A 12528-nucleotide genomic window follows, 5' to 3' on the forward strand; every position below is an offset into this window, starting at 1 on the left:
CTCTGATGGCATCAGAGTGTGTCAACTGCACCACTCAGCTTCTTGTCCTCTGCCATAACTTTCTGTTCCCAGCTGACCAAAAAACTATTGCTGTTAATTTATGGATGTGGTTGCCTTCAATTTAAGTGGCCTAACTTGACAATCTTGGGGTTAAACTTAGAGAAGAACACTGAACACAAGCATCTACAGTCAATAATTTAATTACTGTTAGGGAGTACTGTAGAAGGTATAATACTGTGTTTCTTTGTTTAAGAAAGAAAGCAGAATATCCAGCAGAGATGAGACTAGTTCCTTTTGTGCTTGCTTTGTTCCTTCCAGAGCTGACCTAGCACAAGTTCAGACCTGTTCGGATCTCAGAACAACATTAAGACTAGCTTCTCCTGGTTCCCAACATTTTGCTTTCATGTCACAGTCACAGAGGAGAGCATGCACAACAATGCTGGCTCAGGCAGATAAGAACTTCTTTGCTGTTGGGTTTCTTTGTCTGCAGTTCACTCTTTTATTTTCAAGTATCCTGTATGCTTTAAGGGTCTCATGAAGTCTAATTGATAGCTACAAAGCATTTGAGATTCTTATTTGAAAGAATCTATGTAAACTGGAGCTGCTCTGAACATATGGAAATGCCAGATGTTTTCAGGTGGCTGAGACTTGGTAATTTACTTCACGGTATCTGGCAGATGTTTGCCAGACCTGTGGTCCCTAGGCATAATGGTGTTTGTGGAAATGGAGGCTTGGGTCAAAACCACACCAACGTCATCAAGTGCAAGACAGGTTCATGAGACTGTTTGATGGACTTATATGCTAGAGACTAGTTGTATGCTGGAGATGGACAAGATGCTGTTTGTGCAATTCAATGAAGTTTTCCATGGTAAGCCGTAAGGTTTGAGGTTTAAGGTTTGATGCCTTGCAATTTCCTCCATGTATAATTCTCCAAATACATCTCTCTGAACCACAGCTTTGTGAAGCCCAGGGTCTTTGCTGTGTGAAAATGAAAAATGAGGCTTCTCAACTTATCTTTCAAGGCAAATGATGGTGATTTCTGTGGGTTCTCCTGTCTTTTTTTTTTTTTTTTTTTTTTCCCCAAGGGATAAACTGACTGCAGGTTGAGAAAACCAATCTGCTTCTGTTCCTGCATCTCTTCAGAGTCCATAGTTTGTAACTTTGGTGCCGTTCATGTTCTCTGAGCAGCAGATGCCCTGTCTGACCAGTCATAGGCATAATGGGTTAGAATATGGACCTGAAACTAATGTATTATTTCTCTCTAGTTGGAATTAAAACTGCATACTGATTTTTGGAATGTGTTGAGCTCCAAACTGGACCAACATCAGTTCCCACAGAATCCTGTACTGAAAGCAAAGTTTATATGGTTTTCATACATAATTACTGTTCTGCCTCACTGGAAGAACATTTAAAATTTTCACCAGTGGGAAGTTTATAGCAAATGTCATCTTTATTTAATGACATTCCTCTTCTGATTGTTTCAGAAAACAAACAAACAAACAAAAAAATACACCAAGATTTATTATTATTTATTATGTCTGTTTAGCAATGGTAAGACCTATGTTGTTCTACTTCGCACTGTTTATCTCACCTGAGTGAGGTTTTAGTATGATGTCGATGGTTTTGGTTCATGAAGGCCACCATGAAGTGGTGTGAATACAGTATCACTCTGAGTGCCTTTATGGGAATCTTTAGTGCAAATGTTTCTGTAACACTTCTGTGAGGACATTCTTGAAACAAAATAAGCCTTTGTTTACTCTGTCTGTAATGGTGCCATATGCGTAGAGACTGACTTTGGGTCTGCTTGTGTAAATGCAGAACCAAGCAAGTGGGGTCCATATCTTTGTGCAAGTGTTGTGCTTGAGAGTGGAGCTCTGGGGCTGAATCTGCTCTGGCTTTTGCAGCCCAGTAGATGTGAATTGAAAGTGTGGGTTTGAATCAAAGTGACCTTTCTCCTTTTCCCCATGGCTTCTAGGGTTAGGCTTGAATTAAAATTATCAGAATTCTCTGAATGCTTTCTTTGTTTAAAGCTTTCAAACAGGGCAGTCCTCTATAGACAATACACAAACTCACACACTTCATGGTATCGACCTTTTAATCTGTCTCCAGTAATGAGTGAGAACTGAAAGAACCAGCATAAGACGCGCAAGAACAATCTGAGTTTCTGTGATTTGTGTTTAGCCTCTGTAAAACGTCACACACTTAATCTTCCTTATAGGTAGGTCACTGCTTTTGGGAGCTTTGAGTCACTTTTATTCCTTCTATCCTTTCATTTATTTTGGACCATATTTTGCTGCAGTTAATTCCCTGCAAGCCTGTAACAAAAAACTGCCTAAGAAGCAGCTTTTCTCAATGATCTGGCTTTGTGCTCTTTCTATTGGCTCATGAGAAAAACCAAGTAGCTCTTGAAAGACGAACAGAAACTGGATATTTGGGGAGAAAACACTTTGCTGAATCTTTTTTAAAAGTCAGGATTAAATCCTGACTGCATTTAAATCAGAGGAATTTCACTGTTGACCTAACATTGAATTTCTGGTGAAGTTCATGTCGCATATCTTGTAAAAACTGTGGGTTAGTTATAGTGCTTTGGTTGAGATCTTTTCTTATTTTGCTATATGCATTCAGTTCAAAGCACTGAAGTGCTTGTATTTAATTTCCTTTTGAGCAGATGTATTTCATTGATGTCATATTTCAAATGAGAAACTTTTTATTTTTTTCTTTCTAAAGCCTCTGGGAAGTATATACCTTAATTAATTAGAGATAGTGATATGATTAGAGATCTCTGCACTAGATATAGTAATTGTAAATGCTGTCTGTCATTTAGAAAACACCATTATTTGTGCTAGTACTAAACAGCTGGTAAGAAACCAGACCAGGGATCCAATCCAAACAGTTCTCTTTTGGTATGAAAAGTTCAGACCAGAATTATAGTTATGATCTGTATAATTAAAATCTGGTACAACCTTTGTGCTGCATAATGCCTTAATTTGAGAAAGAGAAGTGGAGAGGAGATAAGCTTCAAGATGAATGAACTCAGAGCTTGGCTGATTCCCCTAAGTCTCTTGATTTCAGTTTATTCGGTAGGTGCTCAGCTTAGTGTCAAAGAATAACAGAAGAAATTACACTCTCAAGAAAATATTACTTTAATTATTTGTTCTTTAGACAGGTTTGTGGTCACCAAACAATCTGCCAGCTTAAAATACTTGTTTCTATATTTTTGTCCTATTCAGAGGAGACTATTATTTAATGTTGGTTTTTCTTTTTCCCTTTCTCGACACAATGCAGATTGAAAGAGCAAACTAAATTCATGAATACATAAGCCCTAAAGCCTGACTTTATAAGACTATTAGTGTTGCTCAAGCATGTATAAATCAGGGTGCGTGTGCTTTCTGTACCAAACTTAATTTTCCTTGCACTATTGCACCATCTCTTATTAAACCATAAGTCTGAAAACACTCCTGTGCTAGAGTTCTGCTTTTTTTTTTTTTTTCAAATAAGCCTTCAGTGGGAAAAGAGATGCTTATAGTTTTTTTTTTTTTTTTCTCTGTGAGAACTTAAATTTTATTCACATCTTCTCTGAAGGGCTACAAAACTTGCCTTCTGTTCAGCCTTAAGAATTTTGTAGGATATACCTTGTTAAAAGTGCAGCCTTAAAAAAAGATCCCACAGCTGACCTCTACCTCACCTCCTTAGTGTCACCCCCATACTTTTGTTCTAAGTCTGAAATTCATTAGCAGAGTTAGGTATATAATAAACCCACATCTGCAGATTTTTACTGCTATCATTACAATTTTGGTCAACCTAAAATAGCATAAGTAACAATTAACATTTCTCTAGCATTTGAGACAATATATCTCATGTTTCTTTTGTTGCCATCTGTCTCCAGAAATAAAACCCCCATGTGCCTTGTAAGCTTCTTTGTGCTTGCAAGTATTCCTTACTTGTAGAAACATTCAATAATTTCTTTAGCTATTGTATACTAATTACCATAATTACATTGATAATAGGACAACTAATTGTCAGTTAACAACATGTCCTCAATCTATTTCTGCCTGTCAGAAACACCCCAATTAATTTGATCTTTCTCAGGGGTCATATTTTCACAATTCCATTGTTTTCTGGATTTTCTCTGGTAATTCATAGCCTACCAAAAGAGTGGGACAAAAGGATTGCTTCATAAGTCACACGGATTTTTCTCTGCTTATACCTCCCTGAATGTTTCTTAATACACGTTCAGTGCTTCTCCCTTTCATCCCTTCTTCTGTTTTCTCCCCCACTCTTCCCCATTCTTCCTTTTCCTTCCCTTTCCCTCTTTTCCTCTGCAGTTGGAAATCTGTGTTTCCTGCAATTGTGTACCATTTCATTCAAAATTTTGCCTTTATCCTTTTGTATTATGTCAAATGCTTTAAGACCATTCCTTCCAGTTGTACAAGATCAATTTTATGGTATGAAAAACTATTTTTTTCTGGAAAAAAATATCTCTTGTTGCTTTTGTTTTCTTTCTTGGTCCTACATATAAATATAATACAATTCAAATATTATTAAAATGGAGTCATATAGACATTTAGGTTAGAAGTTGGTCATATAGTCTGACCCTTTGTTCAGAGGAGATCTCACTTCAAAGCCACATCAGATTGCTTATGGCCTAGTCCAGTTGAGTTTTGAAAATCTCCAAGGGAGGACATGACAGTACTTCAAACTTTTTTTAATATGTAACTGTTGCTAAAGTACTGTAGACAGTATTTCAGGTTCATGTTTGTTGCCTTAAGCTGTGCTAATTAATTCTTAATTATTTTTACAAATTAAGTGGTGTGCTTTCATTTCCCAGTGAATTATTAGAGATATGGAATGCCTTCAACATGAACATGATTCATTAAAATCCTAAGCTTCCAGAAAAACAGTATTCAATTTCTTCTCTAGCACTCTGGAGACAGACCACTTTGGTCCACTCTTTTAATGCTTTCCTGAGGGCAGACAGAGAAGGAAACATTTAAGTCAAGTAAGAGTACGGAGAGAATGTATCTAATTAGGTTTTAGAAATTGAACCAGAATATTTCCAATGGAAAAATTAAAAGGGTAGGAACATGCAGAGCCATTTCCTCCTGAAGACACTTGCCCATTTCCTAGCAGTATTATTTAGATCACTGTAGGGCTGTAAATAAATTGTCATTGTTCCTGTGTCAGTGCCAGCCTGAACACTTTCACTAACCATGCATTACAATTATTTGTCTTTAGGTGTGGAAATTGCCAGGGTAGGAGATATGGTGTTTTCTTTACGTTTTACCTCTTCATCCATCTTTTTTGGTGCTTGTCACCTATTTCTGCATCAGAAAGTAGTGTTTATTCGTGCCTTCCATTTTGTCTGCCTATGCTCCTTCCTGCACTGCTGCTCCTGAGTCCTTCTGACACAGCAGGAGCAGTTTCCAGTCCTTGATATCCCATGCTGGCAGTATTTGCCCGGAAATGAGGAGCCCATCTTGAGCCTTGCAAGCTCAGACTCTTACTGTCATTTTGTCAGTCTGTCTCTGTGTCAGCAGCAAAGCAAGCATCTTGGTCAGCAGTGAGCATCCATGGCCTCATTAGTTGTAGATTCAGGGCTGCTCACTTGGGCGAAGGCTGACAGGTCTGTGATCTGAGATAGGAGCTCACGGGACTGTTGGTGGGCTCTGAGCTATCTCCTGCAAGTTTTCTGGGCAGCACAACTGATAACCTGGCTATGGCAGCCTGTTCTGCACTGCAGCCAGAGGGAGATTCGTGCAGTAGGCACTGTGGACAACCTGAGAGTTTGTTTTGAAAGCTGAGATGTTGTCAATGTAATCCAGAAAAGAGGACTCATGGACATATTAGAGATATGTGTCAGGGGAAGTCTCCCAAGTCTTTTGCTATCCCTCTAATCATTGCACTGTGCTTCCTCTCATTTTGCAGTGTGGCATGACAGCTAGCCAAAGCCAAATAGGAAATTCAATGTGGAGTGACAAGGAGAAGTGTAACACTGGTGAACATGTATGGGGAAGTGTTTTTACTGCTTGAACTCCTAGTTAAAACCCATAAATTAGCTCTTATGTCTTGGCTTTCTCTTTCAAATTCAATTAGAAGAAATGGAGCACATGAAATTGAAAGTCACTCTGCCATTTATGGGATACTTATGGGACATAAAAGCCTCAGCTTGTGAAAAATTATGAATTAATCATAACACAATGCTAGGATGTGATGATGTCATCGCCAAGTGGGTTTTAGTTCTCTATATTGCACATATTTTCAATATTTAGATGCATTTTGGAGTTATTTTCACACACCCACACTATCACTTGACCTACTACTTTTCTATGTTAACCATAGTGATATGGTACGAGATAAAAAGGTTAATTTTTTCATTGGATACTGATAATTAAAAAGAATACATAGATTTAATTTTCCTATAAAGAATTCATAGAAGACACTGAATTACATGATAATGACTATTCATATTATACAATAGTACCACTCATTATTGTTCCTTCCTTGGGAATTATTAATAATTCCACAGCTAAAACAAGTTTATGCCCTTCTGTAACAGAAAATTAAAAAGAAGTAGTGGTAACGTACATAATTTTTAGATCTTATAACATTCTGACATAATTTTTTGCTTTGTTATTTCTAAAAAAATTGTTTGTATTTTTCTTGTAATGAATTCTTGTAAATTTTCTTGGCCTGACTCTATCTTCTGATGTTTATGAATAGTAAGTTGCAGTCAAAAAATGAAGTGAATGAATTTGAGGAAGCAGCCTCTGATCCCAGCGTAATCAGTGGGACCACAGTTGAATTCTTGACCCAATGGTCCAAATCCTAGACTAGGGTGAAACTAGAAAACAGGAGTTCAGAGTGTAAGTTGGGCCAAAACTGCAGTTCAGTTTGCTCTAGTAATCCAGGTATGCAAGCATAGGTACATCTGTCGCTTACAGATAGAAGTGACTGGGACAGAAACATCTTTTTAATTTTTTTCCTAGTCATTGTGCTAAACCAAATTTGTCAGATTGAATTTTTTTGTTTGTTTTGTTTTGTTTTTGTTTTGTTTGCTTTTGTTTTTCCTCCTTAGATTACTTAATGACAGGTAGAAAGAGAAATGGAAGGGCCTATGTAATTTTTACTTCATGATAGTAGGCAAATGCCCTAGGTGTTTATCAGCATACAGGAAGAGACTACATGCTTTGGTGGCATAGAGATTAAAGCTTGATTATTATTATTGTAAGTGGAAACCTTTCACACTTACAGGAATGTGGATTTTCAACATGGAAAAATATCTTCCCTCAGTCATGCTCTGTCCTATCAGCATGAGGAGCTGAATTAAGTCCTTCTCTAAAAGGTGGAGATGATGTGGGCATGACAGGTTTCCCTCTAGAGCTTCCTCTGGCACCCTGTGGCAATTTTATTGTCAGTGGGGAGCCACTGCTCTGCAGGGCTGTGCCTGCTGCCATTTGCTTTCCAAAGCCCATGCTCCCACCCTGTAGGCACTGCTGCTGTCTTCAGCAAGAGCAGGCTGCAGATCTAGAGCCCAGAGCTGGGGAAAAGAGGATAATGTGTGTCCTAAAATGTGTAGGACAACTTTTAGGGATCCTCTACCTTTGGAGGTACGGTTTTGCATTTTGTTTGCCACACTTACCAGCAGTGAAGCCTTATTTCTGCTATCCCTGGCAGTGCTGGTGCCCAGCAGTTTGTAGCCAACCTCATTTGCTGTCCTCTTCCATAATGCAGCCTGCAGTGGGCACAACGGCTTGTGGAGGTGCAGAAGCAGCAAAGAAAAAGCTGATGCCATGGGAATGAAGCCAGCTGAAATCAGTTCTGCCTGGGGTTGTTTTCCACAGACTGGTTGGTAGGCTGCTCTGCAGTCCTGCTTATGGCAGCCCACACTCGGATGGTCTGAGGGAGGTCACCTATAACTCTATCTGTTCAATTCAGGGTCCTCTGTGTTGTCAGAGTATTGCATATGGACAGGGCGGAGGAAGGGGCAAATAAAACCTTTTTTTTTTCTTTTTTTCTTTTCACTGTAGTAGTACACTGTGCCTGGGATTTACAGCAGCAGCCTCAAAAGAGCTGCTGCATTCTAGAAATAAGCTTACCATTTATAACATAAATAGATCTACATATCTTTTTCTGTATGGTGATGTTATGTCCCTACTCAGAGGGTGATGATATCATATCAAGTGAGTCATCTCTTTTCATAAATAAATTTAATATCTCATTCCTTAACTTGTGCCTGCAATATTTCAGAGTGGTAGCTTTTTCTACAAGGTTGTAATAGGTAGTGTTATTAAAACAACAACAGCTGTATACAAATCTTTCGAGAGAAACAAGCTAGTTTGCCTCCTTTGCATTTCTGTTATGAAATGAATGAGGGTATTCTTTAAACTTAGAAAGTGGTGGTAGGATAAGATTTTTCTCATGAAATAGAAAAGCAGATGGAATTTTAGATGCAATCTCAGTGCCATTCATAGAATTTATGAAAATGTCGTGTCCCCAGGAGGCTAGCTGAGCATAAAATGCTGAACAGCTAATGGTGAGTTCCCCACTGCAGTTGAAAGCAAATCTATAAATAGAACGGCAAAGGAATAACCCTCCTGCTAGTGAAAAAGAGAACAAGAAATTCCCTCCTTGGACTTGCTTTGCATACTAATAAGGACAAAGAGTGGGGGAAGGGAGAAGGGAAGGAAGGAAGAAAGAAAAATGTCGGTAGATTACTCATTTACCAGATTATAGAGATGCCATGTGCTTGCAAGTTCATTTAAGTGCATTTTTCTCAGCACTGATAAAGAGGAAAATAATAGAATCTGTTTTTCAGAACATGACTTATTTGTGGATTTCTGTGACAAAGAGGGTGACTTGTGGCATTTTCCTTCTGAGCATGTCTTTTATTGTGACTAATGCCTGTGGGATGTACAAAGCAGAAAAGGGTCTGTGAAAGAGGCATTTCATTAAAAAAGAACGTGTTTGGTGGTTTTTTTTTTTCTTTTTTTTTTTCTTTTCAGTGAAATCAGATACTTTCTGTCATTCCAGCATTGGAGGTTGTGAATAGCTCATTGTTCCTACTGGCTGTGATACTGCAGTGATCCTTTGTCATCTATTGTTCCCATTCTGTCTGCTAACAATTATTTATCCAGTTGTCAAAATGAGAATTTTTTAATTTGGTATCTAGCATGAATTATATAACAGCCACCAATACCTGTAAAGGATTGTCAGTAGGTAGATGGGAGCACATGCAGAGCTGTTTATCATTTTGGTAGCTTTAGTGTTAAGGGCCAGGCAGCATGCAAAAAGCAGATGTGCAGTAATCTTGCTATGAAGTGCATTTTTCCACACTCGTACACCTGTCTAGATGCATGAAAAGCATCTTATGTTACATGTTAGATCATATTGTTTATGTAGGCAGCAAAATTCAACTCTGCATTTAGGGGAAGACAGCAGAAGTGAGGCAATAGAGTTTGTATGTAAAACAAAAGAATATCTCATCTGTACTCTTGAACACATCCAGCACTACTCACAATGTTCTGTTGATCAGAATCTTATTTTTCATTTGTACTGTTTATTTTCCTTTTTTATTTATTTTAATAATTATACTTTGGCTGCCATTCCTATCCCTGTCTGCTTGCTTAGCTCCTCTGCTCTCTTAACAAACCAAATAAGTGGGTTTTAACTGGATTGACCAGTGTTTCTGATTTACTAAATGTGTACTCAAAACTTCATATGGTTTAGAGTCTTATAACATTAACTAGATACCTGTTAAGGGAAAACTGGAGTGTTAGGATGGGTGATGAAAATGTCTGCTCAAGATGTCCCACAAGTTTGTGCTGAGTCGGTGTTAAGTGAGGCCTGTGGTTAGGTTTCAGGGTGTCTTTGCTGTTTGCTATACTAACTTTAATGGATTTGGGAAATCGGATCACTACCACTATAGTTCTGTTCTTAGTAATATGGTATAACTGGCCAAGTGCAAGATCCTGCACCTGGTTTGGGGTAATCCCAAACTTGAATACAGGCTGGGTGATGAGTGGAGAGCAGCCCTGTGGAGAAGGACTTGGGGGTGTTGGTGGACAAAAAAAGTGAACATGAGATGGCAATGTGCACTTACAGCCCAGAAAGCCAGCTGTGCCCTGGGCTGCACCAAAAGCAGCATGGCCAGCAGGGCAAGGCAGGTGAATCTCCCCCTCTGCTCTGCTCTGTGAGACCCCACCTAGAGCCCTGAGTTCAGTTCTGGGGCCCCCAGCACAAGAAGGAGGTGGGTCTGTTAGATCTACACCAGAGGAGGGCCACAAGGATGATCAGGGGGCTGGAGCACCTCTCCTATGAAGACAGGCTGAAATATGTTAACAAATAAGAAAGTAGGTAGTAGTAGCTCCAGGTGTGGTGCTATAGTCTGCATTTGCAGCATACCTTGCTGAGCTTACACATTTGAAAAAGACAATAGTATCCAGACAGCCAAACTGAATTTTAAATTTTAGCAGTTTTACATGTTAAACTCAAAATGACTCTCAGGTAGTTAGGTATGCATATTTTTATGAGTGTATAGGAAAAACAAATCGAAGTACAAGTTATATTATGCATTTTTGGCATTTATTTGGGACTTATCTATTAACTCATGTGAACTGAGAAGTCCTAAATATAAAGAAAATTGCCTTTTTCCTTACCACTTTTTTTTTTTTTTTTGAATAGCTTTTAACACAGTGAAAATGAATATCAGGAGTATGCAATTTTGTCCCTTAAAATGGGAACACCTGCAGGGGACTACCAGTTAGGCAGTGGCTGCAATGCTAAAGAGTGGTCTTTAGTCATTTAGAGGCTGCATCTATTCCTTTGAGCTCCTGAAGCTGCAGCCCTGATTCTTATTGACAGCTGTGACATCTTCCGAGGGAGCCTATGTTTGCCAACTGCACGTTGCTGTGCTCAGCAAGCAGTTAGATCACTCCCTAGTGCAGCTCATCTTTTTGATATTTTCCCCCAGGTTTTGCATGCAGTTCCAGTATATACTATCAGCAGAACCTCTGGGCAAAATGTTTATTTGAAGTGGCTGGCTATACATGATCAAAGAACTCTTTGGCTATTAATCTTGACTGAATTTTTACATTATAAATTATTCAGTCATCAAGAAGAAATGGTACTGTAGTGATAGAGGTGTTTGCTACTGGATTAATAAGTGAAAATAATACTATTAAGTGGGTTAGCAAGGCACAATTATAGTAATTAGGCTTTCTTGGTATTTGTTTACACCTTATTTCAAGGGCTGTATAACTGCAGAATGGAGGCAGCACTGGTCTGCAGAATAGTGATAGTTTTGCTTTTCTCAAACCTGCTTTTATCATTGCACCTGTGTATGCATTGATCAACACTCATTAATTGAGTACTTCTTTCCAAAAAAGTGCCATTGAAGCAGATAGTTGTAAAATTTGCAAGTGCTCAGGGATCAACCTCCATTTCTTTCAGTCACCTGCATTGCAGAATGTCTAACACCACAGCATAGTTATACCCATCTAATTTGCAGAGGTTTTTAAATCACTTTTTGATTTCATCTGATCATTTGTATTTTTCTGTTACATTGTTTATATTTTTTAATAACTATTGTATATTAAGCTGCAAACTTTACTTTGAACTCCAGAAACAGAAATAGTTAACGCTCATAAAATCAAGTTTTGTTTTTTTTTTTTTAAATCCAAATGGTCGTGGTATATGGCATTAATGTAGAAGCATAATTTCATGACTACTGTACTGAGAAATTAGTGAATTTTCATATTTTGCTCACTACAAATAAGTATCAAAGATTAAGAAATTTTGTGTTTCTCTATAGGAATTAATAAAAGGTTCCTTCATTAACAGAGAAAATAGACAAGTGTGGATAAGAGTTAGAACAGAAAGACAATGTAATTTGTTACCATAATATACTACAAAATAGTCCATCAGAAAAGCATAATTGTATGCTCACTGCAAATTTCTCATGCAGACAGGTATTGCATGAATGTATTTTTAAGTGAATGCATGCAAAACACAGTTTTATGTCATTACAGTTTGTGATTTTTGCTCTTATGTCTATTAACAATAAAGATCTTCACAAAGCCAGGTATATTCACAGCTGCAGTTCTATTTTTCCAGTCTTTCCCTATACATTGCCAGTGTACTACTTATGATTCACTGCATAGGCATACCTAGTCTGTGTGGGAGCATACTCTAAAGAGAGAATTAAAAGTGAGAATATTACTGAACTTAAAAGGCAGAAATAAGAATTGGCTCAATTGTATTTTTTTTTAATTGATTTAATTTGTCTTCTAAATCTTTCTTAAGTATACAAGACCAATGTTATTTCTTGGGAAATGGTTTAATGTACTATATGGGAAGAAAGACAGGCGATTTCTACAGAATAGTTCCAGTGTGATAGGGAGTTCTGTGGGCCTTTTACCCATGTAACTTAAGAGCTTTTAAAAATCCAGCCATAGTCTTTCGCTCTGTTAGTGTCCACATCAGCAGAATACTTCATCTAAGGGGGAATTTTAGTCTTGCAAAGCAGAAGCA

This window comes from Cygnus atratus, chromosome Z, assembly GCF_013377495.2.
Source record: "Cygnus atratus isolate AKBS03 ecotype Queensland, Australia chromosome Z, CAtr_DNAZoo_HiC_assembly, whole genome shotgun sequence".
Classification (NCBI taxonomy): Eukaryota; Metazoa; Chordata; class Aves; order Anseriformes; family Anatidae; genus Cygnus; species Cygnus atratus.